Source organism: Hylobates moloch, unplaced genomic scaffold (genome assembly GCF_009828535.3).
Source record: "Hylobates moloch isolate HMO894 unplaced genomic scaffold, HMol_V3 SCAFFOLD_14, whole genome shotgun sequence".
NCBI lineage: Eukaryota > Metazoa > Chordata > Mammalia > Primates > Hylobatidae > Hylobates > Hylobates moloch.
The window spans coordinates 7,987,624-8,001,341 of NW_026652289.1; the positions used below are offsets into that span (position 1 = coordinate 7,987,624).

Here is a 13,718-nt window from a genome sequence, read left to right on the forward strand (position 1 = left end):
GAATCTATTACGGTTACAGCCATTACTGGCATCTAGTGGTGGAGGGTGAGGGATGCTGCTAACATTTCACAGTGCATCCGGTAGCCCCCACGACAAAACGTCAATAGTCCTGAGGTTGAAAAACTGTGGACTAAACCAAACCTCAGAGCCTGCGCAGGGTGTGTGACTTTCATTCAGGCCAAACTCATCCCTGTGATGGCAGGTCAAGAATAGACTGAGTCCCTAGGAGCTTAGGACAGCGCTGCCCCTCCTCATGCCTCTTACCCAAGGAGTGCAAATGCTCCCTGCTCTCCATAGATGCCAGCCCCGAAGCAAACTCAAGACACTGAGTCTAGAAACACAACCTCCCATAGGGGCAGGACAAAGCTGCCTTTGCCCCTGGCTTGCTGACCTCCAGGGGCTGGTGGGAGGGAAGCAGCATTCCAGGAGCATTAGCTAATTACCGCCCTCTCCAGGACTGCATTCCTTGTCACAGACGCAAAACCTAATAAATCACAGTATATGTTCCTGCTTTTTACTTTCAGGAGAAAAAAAGCAAAAATCCATCAAAAGAACTAATAGAAGGGACTCTGTATACTTCTAGGTTGGTTATGCAGAAGCAATTTAAGGTGGATAAGCTTGAATCGAATATGTCTTTCTCATGAACAACATTATTTTGTAGATTTATGTAGATTATGTTATGTTAGGTAAGTTCCAGAAAAAAAGAAAATAGTTTATCTTTTGGGGAAGGTGGGGGAGGAGGTTGTGGGTTGTAAAAGTAAACATCCTAAGTGTTTCTGGTTATTCACATCTCTGAATAAGGGAAATACTGCTTGGACTCCTTGCTCTGTGACCTTGGGCACGGTGCAGTGGCTTCTAAGCCTGACCAAACAGGTGTGAAGCCTTATCAGCTGTGTGTCCTTGAGCATGTTTCTTAACTTTTTCATGCCTCAGTTTCCTTATCTGTCAAGTGGAGATAATGCTAGTGCTTATATATAGGGCTGCTGTGAGAATTAAGTGAATAAATATTTATAAGGTGGTTAGAATAGTTCTTGACCTTTAGTTAACGTTGCCTCAATGTTTGTTGATTAATTCTGAAGTCCTTTATCAGCTGTAACACCCTGTGAGTCAATGGTCCTTTTCTCTTGCCTTCGACAATATTATGTAATCAAAATTCTGACCCCAAATGCTGACCTGGGAGAAAATGCCTGATTCGGAATGAGCCAATAGCAGCCCCATTATATTTTCTTTACTTGGCTTTCTGAGCAGCAGTCACATTTAAGGCGTTGCCATCAATAAGGGTGAAACACAGAGGTGTTTGATTTAGCTGATTTTTGTCAGAAACTTTATTCACTGGACGCTGGTTGAGTGGCCTCATTTTGGCTGAGGTTTTCATTTGAGGCTTTCTCTGTGTCCACTAGATGGCATATCAGTTTCTTCCATTGTGTTTCTGCTGATTCCTGCTCCTCTTGGGTATAGATCAATGCTCTTGTTCTGGTTTGGGGGAAGGCTGGTGCTGGAGAAGCTTCTAGAAGAAGCATGGAAACAGCCCCATTTAGCCCCAGGGATACAGAGATGTGGGGAGGTGAGACACAAGGCTCAGCCAGCCTGGAATGGTGCAACGGTCCCCTTTACTCCCCGGCCAGTTAAACCCTGGATTGCACCAAAATCACAGGCTGAGGGTCATCAGCTGTGATCCTGCTCCCTTCCTGATGAAAAGAAAAGTGGCCCCAAGGCAATCCTGAGGACACTAAGGCAGTGGGAAGAAAGATAACCTGCCCCCACTACATCATGCTTGGCCTGAGGGGACTGCCAGGTGCCAGCCTCCCAACCACACAAAACCAGGATCCAACCCAGCTCCCTCAGACACGATCAGTGCCTGCCACTTCTTTCCAAGTCTTCTGGTCTCACAGCCTCCTCTGCTGGTGAGAGGTGACAGGAGTTTGTCAAACAGGGTGAATGACATATGTCCAGCATCCACCTGTTGTCTCAGTTATTAATAATGCCTCTTTTACTCTCAAAAGTGGCCCAGTTTGGAGAAGGAAGTGTGTGGTTCATCCTGCACTTAGCATCTTCTGAAATGCTGCAGTTGGGAGGTGGATTCAGTTACCTGGAGTGTGGATGTTGTGGATGTCCCTACACATGGGAGTGGAAATGGGCAGAGTGGGGCTGCAGCCTGGGGGCTTCTACCAGGTCAGTTGGCAGAATTAGAATCTCTGCTCAGAAAGCCCTCCATGAGCCTGGCTGTGGAATGCCTGATGCCCTTACCTGCCCTTCCCTGCCTAGCACGAGCCTGTGGGTGCAGCCAGAGGTGGGATGTGCAAGGTAGGCATAGTGGGTGACCTGAGCACTGGTGCTCCAGTGAGTGAGGGGTGGCAGAGCTGGGCATTGTGGGGTGAACAGGAGGTGATGACTTAAATACTATGTGGAATAGAGAAAAGGAAGACATGGAGAAAGACCAAGAGTTTGCAGCCAACTCACTGACTGGCCTTGGGCAAGTTATTTTTTAGAGTCTTTCTTTCATCATCTGTTAAATGATGGTGTTGATAGATCGTGGCAGTGTTTTGGAGGAAAAGGAAGGATAAGTTGTATATCATGTCTTGTGGATTCTATTTCCCGGAACCTTAGTAGGTGTACTGCACAACAGCCTGCATTAATATTATCATATCATTACTATCATAATACCATTAATTTCATTGCATTGCAGGTACTGTGGCTGAACCTGAGCTCCAGACCTTTCAGACCCTGATGGAATTACAGAGGGTGCTTACATAGGGAGCAGCACAAACCAGCTCATATAAGGTGTAATGAGCTAATCATGTAATATGGAGGATGTTACTAATGTAATATGTAATGTGAATTATTGTGACATGTAGTGTGTATCAGTATAATTTGTAGTGTGTTAGTAATGTAATATGGTTCATGCTGCAGTAGTTTGCTGTCTACTAAGATGGAGGACTTACATGGATGTCTGGGGCCATCTCCATCCAAATGAGCCATCCAGGTATGAGCACGCAAAGCAAACATTTCCTCCCAAATGTCCACTTATATTTATTGTTTTCATGAGACAGATGAGGCTTCATGGAGTGAAAAGCTTTAAGCACCTTTTATGGATTCACACAGAGCTCTCTGAAGGATGGGCAATGCGCCTAGAAACCACACAGCAGGGGGAACAAATGAAAGACAGGCCTCAAGACAGAACTCACCTGGAGGGAAAGAGGAGTTGGACAAGCTTCCCCAAGCCCAGCACCCAGGTCTAAGAACTGAAACCAAATGATCTTTTTCCTCACAGCTAGATATAACAGCACATCACCCATAATTCCAAGTTATCAATGGGTCTTTTAATTAAAGTCTTACCTCTACTCCGCTCTCCTGCTAGACCCAAGCTCCAGGAGGGCAGTGACCCTGTCTTCACCTGCACCTGCACCATCTCCTTCACCCAGCCAGAGCCTGTTACTTGTGGGTGCTGATGAGCATTGAGGAATGGCTCGCTGGGCCGTGTGAGTTGTCAAGCACTGACATCGCTTCACCTGTCTCCCTGGTCAGCCATGTGGGCTGTAGTAGAGCAGCTGTGGGGGTGACCCCAAAGGACCAGGACCCCACTGGGTAAGCACAGCACAAAGGGGATGTCTGTGGGCCATGAAGCAAGCTGGGGTGAAGAACATGGAGAACTTCCCAGGCAGCCAAGGGGCCTGTGCTGCCCTGGGAGGGAGCTGCCCTTGGGGGAACTGTCAGCTCTTTGAGAAACCAGCGTTGTCTAGATCAGCTGCAGGTGACAACTAGGACTGGAGGTGACCAGGAATATTAGAGTTGGGGACTCCAGAAAGAATGAGCTTCCTTCAACCAGGCATCAGGATGTACATATTAGTATAATGTGTAATGTGCATTAATGCAATGTGTAATGTGTTAATCATATATTCCATATAATTACATTATATGGAATGTGTTATTAATGCAATATGCAACACATAATGTGTAATATTTAATATGTATGAAATATGTATTATGCACATATAATACGTAATATGTTATGGATGTCATGTGTTATGTAATATCGAGTGCATTATGAATGTAATATACAATGTGTACAAATATAAGACGTAATATGTTAATCATGTAATATGGAAGGTGTTACTAATGTGATAGGTAGTGTGCATCATTGTGATATGTAGTATGTATTAGTGTAATTTACAATGTGTTATTAATGTAATTTGTAATGCGCTGTCAATGTAGCATGTAATGTGTATTGATGTAATATTTAATGTGTGTTAATATAAGGTGTATTAATGTCATGTGCTAATAACAGAATAGGTAATGTCTATTAATATATTACAAAATGTATATTGCTGTAACATGATGGAGTGTGATATTAACATAATGTGTAATGTAAGCTGGATGTAATTAGAATTAGAATGACTATGAGAACTTGGCCTTGGCCAGATGACCTGTCCTGGCCCAGCTTTTTCCTCAAAGGCCAAGTGGAGACAAAATCACAGGTACAAGGTCTTAGCGAATGACCTGGACTTTCCACAGCCAAAGGGAAAGTCCACAGGAACTAAAGTGGGAACCACCCCCACTACACACACACACACACACACCACTATATTTTCAAGGAACAATAACTTGTAAATCACTTTGCTCTATAACTCATATATGAAAATTACTACTAAACGCTTTCAAAATAGTGAATACTTTAAAGGCCCTTTCAAAAGAGTAAACCTTTTCGCTGTCTTCTGGGAGCAGGAGGAAGACATAGGTAGCTAACTAGATAGGTGGATCAATAGAGATAGACTGATTGATTGATTTACTATTTATACATCCGTGTACATTTCTGTGTATGTGTCCGGTGTTTTCTTTTCATCGGGTTTTTTTCAATGTCAGCATTATTGATATTTGAGGGAGGAGAATTCCATGCTGAGGGGAGCTGCCCTGTACATTAGAGGATGTTTAGCAACACCTCCAGCCTGGCCTCCACTCAAGAGATTCCAGGAGTGCTTCTCCACCTGTGACAACCAACAATGTCTCCAGACAGTGCTAAAGTAGAGGGCCCCTGCCAAATGCAAAATCACCCCCAGCTGAGAACTCTTGCTCTACATTCTAAGGGGGCCACAGCAACATGTTTAGGAGCACAAATCCTGGAGCTCCATGGCCTTGGTTCAAACCCATACATACTAGCCTGTGACCTTGGGCAAGTTAACCTATCTGTGCCTTGATGTCCTCATATGTAAAATGGGGATGGTAATAGTATATCCGTCTCTATGCCTTTGCTCTGAGGACTCAACGTGTTAAGATGTGTGAAGCCTTTGTTACGGACCCTGACACAAAGTAAGGATTTAGCTCTTGTTCTTCTAAATCCCTAAAGCCACAGAATGGAGAAGGAAGGAAAGAGAATTTCGCATCTATAAGCAACCAAGAAGAAAAGTGAGAAGGAGGAAATCTGGACATGTGCTTTGATTCTTAGCCAGCGACTCCTTGTGCCCGGAGAGCTGTAATCTGATGGAGTTCACATGAAATGGCATCTTCTTGAATTAGAACTGGATTTATGAAAACAAAATTATTTCAATAATAAGAGGGTGGTTATCAGTTGATAGATATGCAGTGTTTGGCAAATAGCTAATTTGGGTGATATTGATCCTTCCAATTGTTCTTTATAATTAGTAGCATGAGGTTAATCCCAGCTTTGTTTTCCCCAGACCCTCTTCCTCCTGCAGGTACAAGGTCTGCTATTTCCCCCTGTTGTTAAGATCCATGGAAAGGAACCAGGCTCCGGGGCAGAAAGTCTTCACTATTCCACTCTCACTGGAAAACGGAAAAATCCTGATAACGTAGGAGTGTGGTTCAGTTTTAGAATCACGGCTTCTTTTTTTTTCCTCTCATTGTTGCACTCTTGTGACCTTACAAGGGTCTATCACAGCATTTGGTGAACTCGGAGTAGCAAGGAAAGTATCCAAAAGCCAATGAGGGTGCCCGGAGGGGCACAGAACACAGGCCTCTGTGAGGTCCAGTCAGTGCCGATGCAATTTAACGGGCTCCAACCCAGTGTGTGTCTGAGGAGGAGAGAGCGGCACTACAGCCGTCTGGCTTCAGGGAGGGTGAGGGGGCAGGGGTGGAACAGATTGCTTTCTAACTTGGAGCTTTTGCTTTCCAGCCAGCCCAAAATTATAACACTCTAATGATAAGAGCAAGCAGCATGTTCCAGGCTTGGGGTGTGTGTGTGTGTGTGTGTGTGTGTGTGTGTGTGTGTATGTGTGTGTGTGTGTGTGTGTGTGTGTGTATGCATTTAAAATAATCCAAGTTCCCCAACCACCCTCTTAATGGTACCACTAAAGTGGTAAGAGGCTTGATTTTTCCTCGAATATACATTTCCTGGGAAGAATGAGGAACTCTGCAAAGGTCAGTGTCACCATCTGGACTCCAACTGACTTGGCAAGTAAAATATACAAAGAATGCGGGTCTTTACTACAATCGATTGCTTTTGGCATGCAGATGAAAATGAATAAGAAGGCGCCAAATTTTATAATTGCTGGTAAATCTGTGGATGATCAACGCTGAAACCTTTGTGACTCCTTTCTTTCCATTTATCACCATTTGTCATATTCTGCTTCCCATGTTTTTGGAACGATGACCAGATGGAAAGCAGACTGCAGCCATCAGGCAGGTGAAAAACAGATGGCCCAGGAGGGAAAGAAACCAGAAAGCAGGTAGGCAAGGTGGCCCGGCCTAAGGACCAGCCAGGCCATTTCAGGTGCCCGGGCCCAGGTGGACTCCAGAGACTGTCCCAACACTGTCAGAGCTTGACTTTGTCCCCAGCATCACTATCAATGCTAGGGCACAGGTCGCCTTTATTTATCCAGGGAGAAGTGTGAGACAGCATGATGAGAAAGGCAGGCTTAGAGGTCGAGTGTGCTTCTGAATTCTATCTTCTTGGTTGTGGCTGAGTAAAGGTGGATGTGCCTGTTCTAAAGCCTCTGAACCATAAGAACAGTAAGTGCTTTATATTCCTGTTCATCTGCATTTACTGATTCTCTATGGTTTTTTGTACATTACAAAGAAAGGGAGTCTTCTGCGTCTCCTCTCCTCAGCCACTCACGAATCCCTTAACAATAAGTGTGAAAGTGCACACACAAGCATAATAAGGCTAAAGCTGAATTCGAACTTCACGCTTCTCAGTATCAGAAGTTGATCCCAGAGCTCCTTGGAAGGAGGGGCTACAGCCCAGATGTTCCCACAGTAAACTTCGGGTACTTGATGAAGTCTTCTGGATAAGATGCCATTATTTATTATCTCTCATCAGGAAGAACTGACTCTGATAAAACCAAGTTAGGACACTGTCTCTGGGAGGAAATAGTTCTTATTTTTTTTTAAATATTAGTTCTGGGGGTACACCTGCAGATTTGTTATATGGATATGATGCTAAGGTTTTGGCTTCAATTGAACATGTCACCCAGGGAGTAAACATAGTACTCAACTGGTAGTTTATCAGTCCTTACTCTCCTCCCTCCCTCCCTGTGTTTGGAGTCCCCAGTATCTGTTCTTCCTGTCATATCAATGGGTGCCCAATGTTTAGCTCTCATTTATAAGTAAGAACATGTGGTATTTGGTTTTCTGTTTCTGCACTAATTCACTTAGGAGAATGGCCTCCAGCTGCACCCATGTTGGTGCAAAGGACATAATTTTCTTTTTTTATGGCTGCATAGTATTCCATGGTGTATTGTACCACATTTTCTTTATCCAATCCACCATTGATGGGCATCTGGGTTTATTCTATGTCTTTGCTATTGTGAATAGTGCTGCAATAAACATGTAAATGCATGCAAAGCTGAAGCCCAGTTTCTTCTTTTATGCCAGGTTTCCTCTTCTCTTTATTGAGCAGCCTCACTGATGTTGAACAGAGCAGCTCAAAAATAGTCCCATTTCACCCAATGAATAAAATGTTTTTCTTTATGTCATTTCCTTCTGTCCTGGGGGTAGGGCAAGAAATGTTCTCAGGTTGTCAACAATCGAGGGATCATAGGTTCTTCATCTTGGAGAGCACGATTGGCATGGATCAGATAAAAGACAAGAGGAAGACGGAAAGGAGAAATAGAAGCAGACCAAAGACAAAAAGGAACAGGAGGAAGAATCAGAAAGCGGGGGCCCAGAGGCTGCTGTGGGGTCACAGAGACAAAGGGGGTTGTTCCTCATACCTTCTCTTTGCAGGGAATACCTGGGAGTCTGAAAACCTTTGTTCAAATAGTAACTCTGTCATATATCTTTTTTACATGATTTTTGATAGTTATTCAGTCTCTCTGAACCTCACAGCATTATTATTATTATTATTATTATTTTTACCACACAGCATTATTGGGAAAAGGGGTATGCCATGAAAGTCCCAAGAAGGAGACAAGTATCCTATACTTGTTGAATTTGCAGCTAACAGCTATTGAAATGGCCACCGGTACCATCAGATACTGTCCACGATTACCATGTTCTAAAATGGCCCCTAACTCCAGGAAAGGTACAAACATAAACTTCAAAATTGAATTTAAATAATATGGCCCTTTGCACTTAAAGATGACTCTATTTTTAAAAATTCTTAGAGCAATATTTTAAATTTTAGGGTTTATATTTCATTGAAAATTTGTAAACTATGCCAAACTATGGCAATAAAACTGTCGTAAAAGAAGAAATCATCACATAGTTGAGTTTAAAAAAAGAGAAGCGGGAGGAAGAAGAGAAGAAAAAGACAGAGATGAAGAAGAAGGAGAAGGAGGAGGAGCAGGAGTAGAAGGAGAAGTTGGAGGAGGTGGAGGATGAGAAGAGAAAGAGGAAGGAGGAGGAAAAGGAGGAGGACGAGGAGGAGGAGAACAATAATAATAACTGTAGCAATCAGTCTTGGGCTAATTATTTTGCCCTCAATGCATTAAATCTAGAGAGAACTGTGCAAAAATGCCCCAAAGAGGAAGGTTATTTGAGAGGTAAAGAGCCAGTTAAGAAACAGATAATCTACTTTCTCCCATTTCCTCATTGCTACTCTTCAGGAAAGCACTGTCTGCATGACGAGGGAGAGAGGCTGAAGAGGATGGGTGAGCAGGGCACCATGTCTACGAAATGAACCCATGTAGGCCCAGTCCACATGATAGCCCAGTGTTTTCCAGTGGGTGCCCCAGTAAAACATAAATCCTTTAAGGAGTTCTCTGAGAAAAGATTCTGGACAAATGTATTTGGGAAATGCCACAAACCATGTTCCTCTTTTACAGAGTTCCAGTGCTCATTAGCACATCAAAGGCTCTGGTAAGTTCTGAGGCTAAAAAGGATACTGGGTTTGTTTGTTATCCCTGAGGAGCTAGGATTCCCTGGTCACCTTTTGGGAATCATTGGACTGACAACAACAGTATATAAAGTTAACACATCCCATTTGTACACCACTGTAGAGTTTACAAAAAGTGTTCACCTATTATAAGTTTATTTAATCTTCCTTCCAATACAGTGAAAGAGATTTTATGATGACTTCACTTTCCATTTCACAAATAACGAATCTGAAGTCCAAATGTTTAGGATGGCCAGGCACAGTAGCTCATGCCTATAATCCCATCACTTCGGGAGGCCAAGGTGGATGGATCACTTAAGCCCAGGAGTTTGAGACCAGCGTGGGCAATATGGCAAAGACCCATCTCCAAAAAAAAGAAAACTAGCTCGGCATGGTGGGGTGTCCCTGTAGTCCCAGCTACTTGGGAGGCTGATGTGTGAGGATCATCTGAGCTCAGGGAGGTCGAGGCTGCAGTGATCTATGATCTTGCCACTGCAATCCAGCCTGGGTGACAGAGTGAGATCCTGTCTCAAAAATAAATACATAAATAAAAGTTTAGGTAACTTGTCAAGATCACTCAGTGAGTAGGAAAGCTAATGTTAAGGCCCCAGCGTCCTAACACTTTTTCTTGTTAGAAGAATATTAAGAGGTTAATTCAGGGTGTTGAAAATGCTCTTTTCCTGAGGGGTTCATTTACTCTTTCATTCATCTGCTCAGGACACATTTGTTCTTGGATGCGTAGGAACCTGGGATAGGCTCTGAGTCTCCAGAGGCTATAAAAGATAATCTGGTTTCTCAATGAGAAATGCCTCGTAAGTGTTAGGTGACTAGACTTGGGTTCTTCTTTTAAAGTCTTATTTAACTAACTTTCCCATATTTATGATTTAGCCATGATAATGCATTGTAAATATGAACTTTTGCGTAGTACATGTAAGAGCAACTCAAGAAACACATATGTTGTTATATTAAATTGCAGGTACCATATACTTCAAGAACGACATACAATTTACTTAAATTGAGTACAAATTATTGGCATTTACTGACTTCATGCCAGGGTCAAGGCTAGCTGTATATGCCAGGTGAACCCACTCAGTCTTAACAACAATCCCACCAGAAAAGTTTAGTAATTCGGTTTTGTAGATGAGAGAACTCAGGCTGGGAGGGAGGATGCTATCACTCGTCTAAGATGACAGTTACTAAGTAGAAGAGAGGGATCTGATCCAAGACTGCCTAATTTTAAATCCAGAGCTCTCCAAATCCCACCATGCAGTCCTACCAGGACAAGCTGTGTAATTTGTGGAGCCCAGGACAAAATGAAAATGCAGGACCCTTGTTTACACAGTATTAAGAATTTCAGGATGGTCAGCTGGGTGCGGTGGCTCATACCTGTAATCCCAGCACTTTGGGAGGCCGAGGCAGGCGGATCACTTGAGGTCAGGAGTTTGAGACCAGCCTGAGGCACATGGCAAAACCCCGTCTCTACTAAAAATACTAAAACTAGCCAGGCGTGATGATGCAGGCCTGCAGTCCCAGCAACTCGAGAGGCTGAGGCAGAAGAATCGCTTGAACCCAGGAGGCAGAGGTTGCAGTGAGCCAAGATTGCACCACTGCACTCAGCCTGGGCGACAGAATGAGACTCTATCTCAAAAAACAAAAAAAAGAAAAAAGAATTTCAGGATGGTGCCATCAGGGCATTAAACCAAGTGCAAAGCTCTTCTGAGCATGGGCCCCTGTGCATGGCAAAAGTCGCACACTGATGAAGCCTGCCCTGCATCCTACCAGTCCACACACCAAACATGAGTTCCTTTCCTTGGGAGGGCAGGTGAGTCTTTCTAAAAGATTCACCTCACAGGTACGTTCCAGAAGACAAGTTCTTTAGAGTTCACTCACAATTTTGTCAAATCTATGATTTCTTCTCAACGAGAAGTAACTTTGAGCATTGGGTAGATGCAAGGAAAGACATTTTCTCACAGTACAGCCCTAGAAGAAGGCATCCAATGGGCCACTTCCCCAAGCTGCTGAGTGGTTTTGGGGGAGGATTTGCTTTTCTGTTTCTGCTGATAGGTGAGGGTCTTGGCCAGCGAAATATAACCCTGTTGGTTTTATTGCTTGGAAATCAGAGAATGTAGAGCAAAGGGAAGATGAACTGAGTCCATGGTTCATCTAGAAGTGGTTTCCAGAAACAGAAATGGACACAGGATGTCTGAAAACAGATTTCCAATGTAGCTCTCCATTTCCACTTCCTGATAAATTCATTGGAATTATCTTGCTTAAATCTGGCAAAACTCACCTTGTGTTTCAGTGGGGATTTCCTGGGGAGGTCATTCAATGTAGAAACAGTGCCAGCAGCACAAAGTGCCATGTCCTTTGTGCCCTTGTGTCTTTGTTCCTTCAATGCCACAGAAAGGCTCCATGACACTGTCTTGCAAACAGATCCCCCCATACCACCACTGCCAACCTGCACCCTCTTGGCTCCATGGAACTGTTGATTCTTGACATTGAGATACCATGTAGCAACTGCATTGCCTGCAGCTCTAAGCCCTGTTGGCACACAAACTGGGAGGTCACCGATCACAGGAATCCACTCCTGCAGGTGTCCCAGACACCATGTGCAATTCTGGGACATGAAGAGTTTCGGGATGAACAGTTCCGATCATCTGGGGCTTTATTGTTGCATTGGATTTTTTTTATAGCAATAACTCCTTTCAGTGATTCTAGAAAATGTCAACTTGCTGTGAAGAAGGACATGCAGAGCCATCCTTACGTGTATTTCCAGTGTCAGTGGAGGTACAATTATTATCTTCTAGAGCAATTGTTCTTAAATTTTAGGAAATGTAAAACCACCTCAAAGTAGTTGCATATTTCTGAGATGTACATCAAGATAGTCTAATTCCAGAGCTCTGAGCTAGGGCTCAAAACCTGGGAGTTTGACAAACATCTCTAGTAATTCTCGAGCAGGTGATGCCTGGCATATTGGTTTAATCAACGCCCAAGAAAGCCTACAGGCTCTTGGATGCACCCTCATTGGCCAGTGTACATTTTTCCCCTCTGGGAAACAGCTTTCATACCTTGGCTGTATTCTGTGTTCCGGGAAAAGCAGTTCAATTCATCACACCTCACCCTGTATTCCAGTTCTTTCTCACCTGCTATGGGTTCTGGGATGCCCGTGGCATCTCATGCTTCCTAGAATCTAGTTACTTTCAAAACAATAAGGGTTAATTCTGATAAGAAATTCTGCATAGTTTCCTAGATATCTCAGGGACATTGCACTCTCTCTTTCCTCTCATGAGCCAGGTTTAAAAGGCTATGAAAAGATATGACTCTAGATGGAAAAATCTGATCCAGACGTGGTTGGCTCAAAAAGTCAGAAACATTTTACAGTAAGGACGCTTCTTTCTTCTACATAACTCTTCTTCCTCTTCCACACAACTAAGGATATTGTCTATTTTTCCAGGAACTGGAGAATACAGAAGAAAGAGGACTGAAAGCAAATGGGGCTGAATAGAAAAAAATATTTTAAAGTATGAGTTCATAATAGCTGGAGCTGGTGAGTCACAGGGAGGAGCTAAGAAAAGTTTCTTCATCTGACATGTAAGTGTAACCACCTTCCCAAGCAGAAATAGCACCATCTGCATCAACCATTCCCAAACTTTGCTCCAAGAAAATTAAATGAGTTACAGGATTTACATTGCAGGGCAGTGGACGGAGTCCCCGAAATTCAATGCTTGTTTTCCATGTAGTTGGTGCCCCCTAGTGGCCAAGAGGACCTCCCCTCGTCTTGGAGGCCCCTGCAATCAGATCTGTCCCTTGAATTATGTTGAGTCCTTAGTTGCTTGTGAGATGACCAGGGACTGAAGACCGAGGTTGGGAATGGAAGCAACTTCACTGACTTGGGAGCATACTGTGTGCTTAGCATTTCCCATGGATTGTCTCATTAAATCCTTCAAAATCCATGATAGGGTTACAATTAGGACCCCATTCTACTGTTCAGTAGTTGAAGTGCAGTTAAGTTCCTTGTCTAAGCAACCTGAGGGGAAGGACCGCAGAAGGATCCTGGGGTCATGGGCTCTCAGCACATGGCAAGAAGGAAAGGGAGAGAAGCTGCACCTTGCATTCCTCTGGGGGTGCCTCTATGCCAAGTCAGCCCTGCTGCATAGTGTTTCCCCTTTGCCGAAGGCTCCTGATGCATCTCCAACCCTTTCTTGGGATGAGCTGCAGGTGGCACCAGGAAACCTATGGCGTAGAGAGCCCTCAGGACTGAGTTTTTCCAAGGATAATTACTCTGGCAGCATTTGTTTTTTGTGCCTGATGATTTGATTCAAAAAGAGTTGTTTTTCTCTCTTTATATAAAACCCAAAACACTGCACCCATAAGTAGATTTCTCTGTTTTTTTCTCCCCACTTTTCTAGTCACATACAATGACCTATTGTTCAGACCCTTACAGGAGCCC

The 13,718-nt window shown here is 43.7% G+C and overlaps 1 protein-coding gene across 1 annotated transcript in view; it reads right to left on the minus strand.

Annotated features, from left to right (window-relative positions):
- Positions 1-1,296: 1,296 nt before the first annotated feature.
- Positions 1,297-13,718, minus strand: part of LOC116482137 (Down syndrome critical region protein 8) — a 49,564-nt gene continuing 37,142 nt past the window's right edge. The window contains exons 6-7 of the mRNA XM_058427569.1: positions 2,943-3,128; positions 1,297-1,507 (exon numbers count right to left, since the gene is read on the minus strand). The gene's annotated coding sequence lies outside the window, so the exon portion shown is untranslated. The remainder of the gene's footprint in view (positions 1,508-2,942; positions 3,129-13,718) is intronic.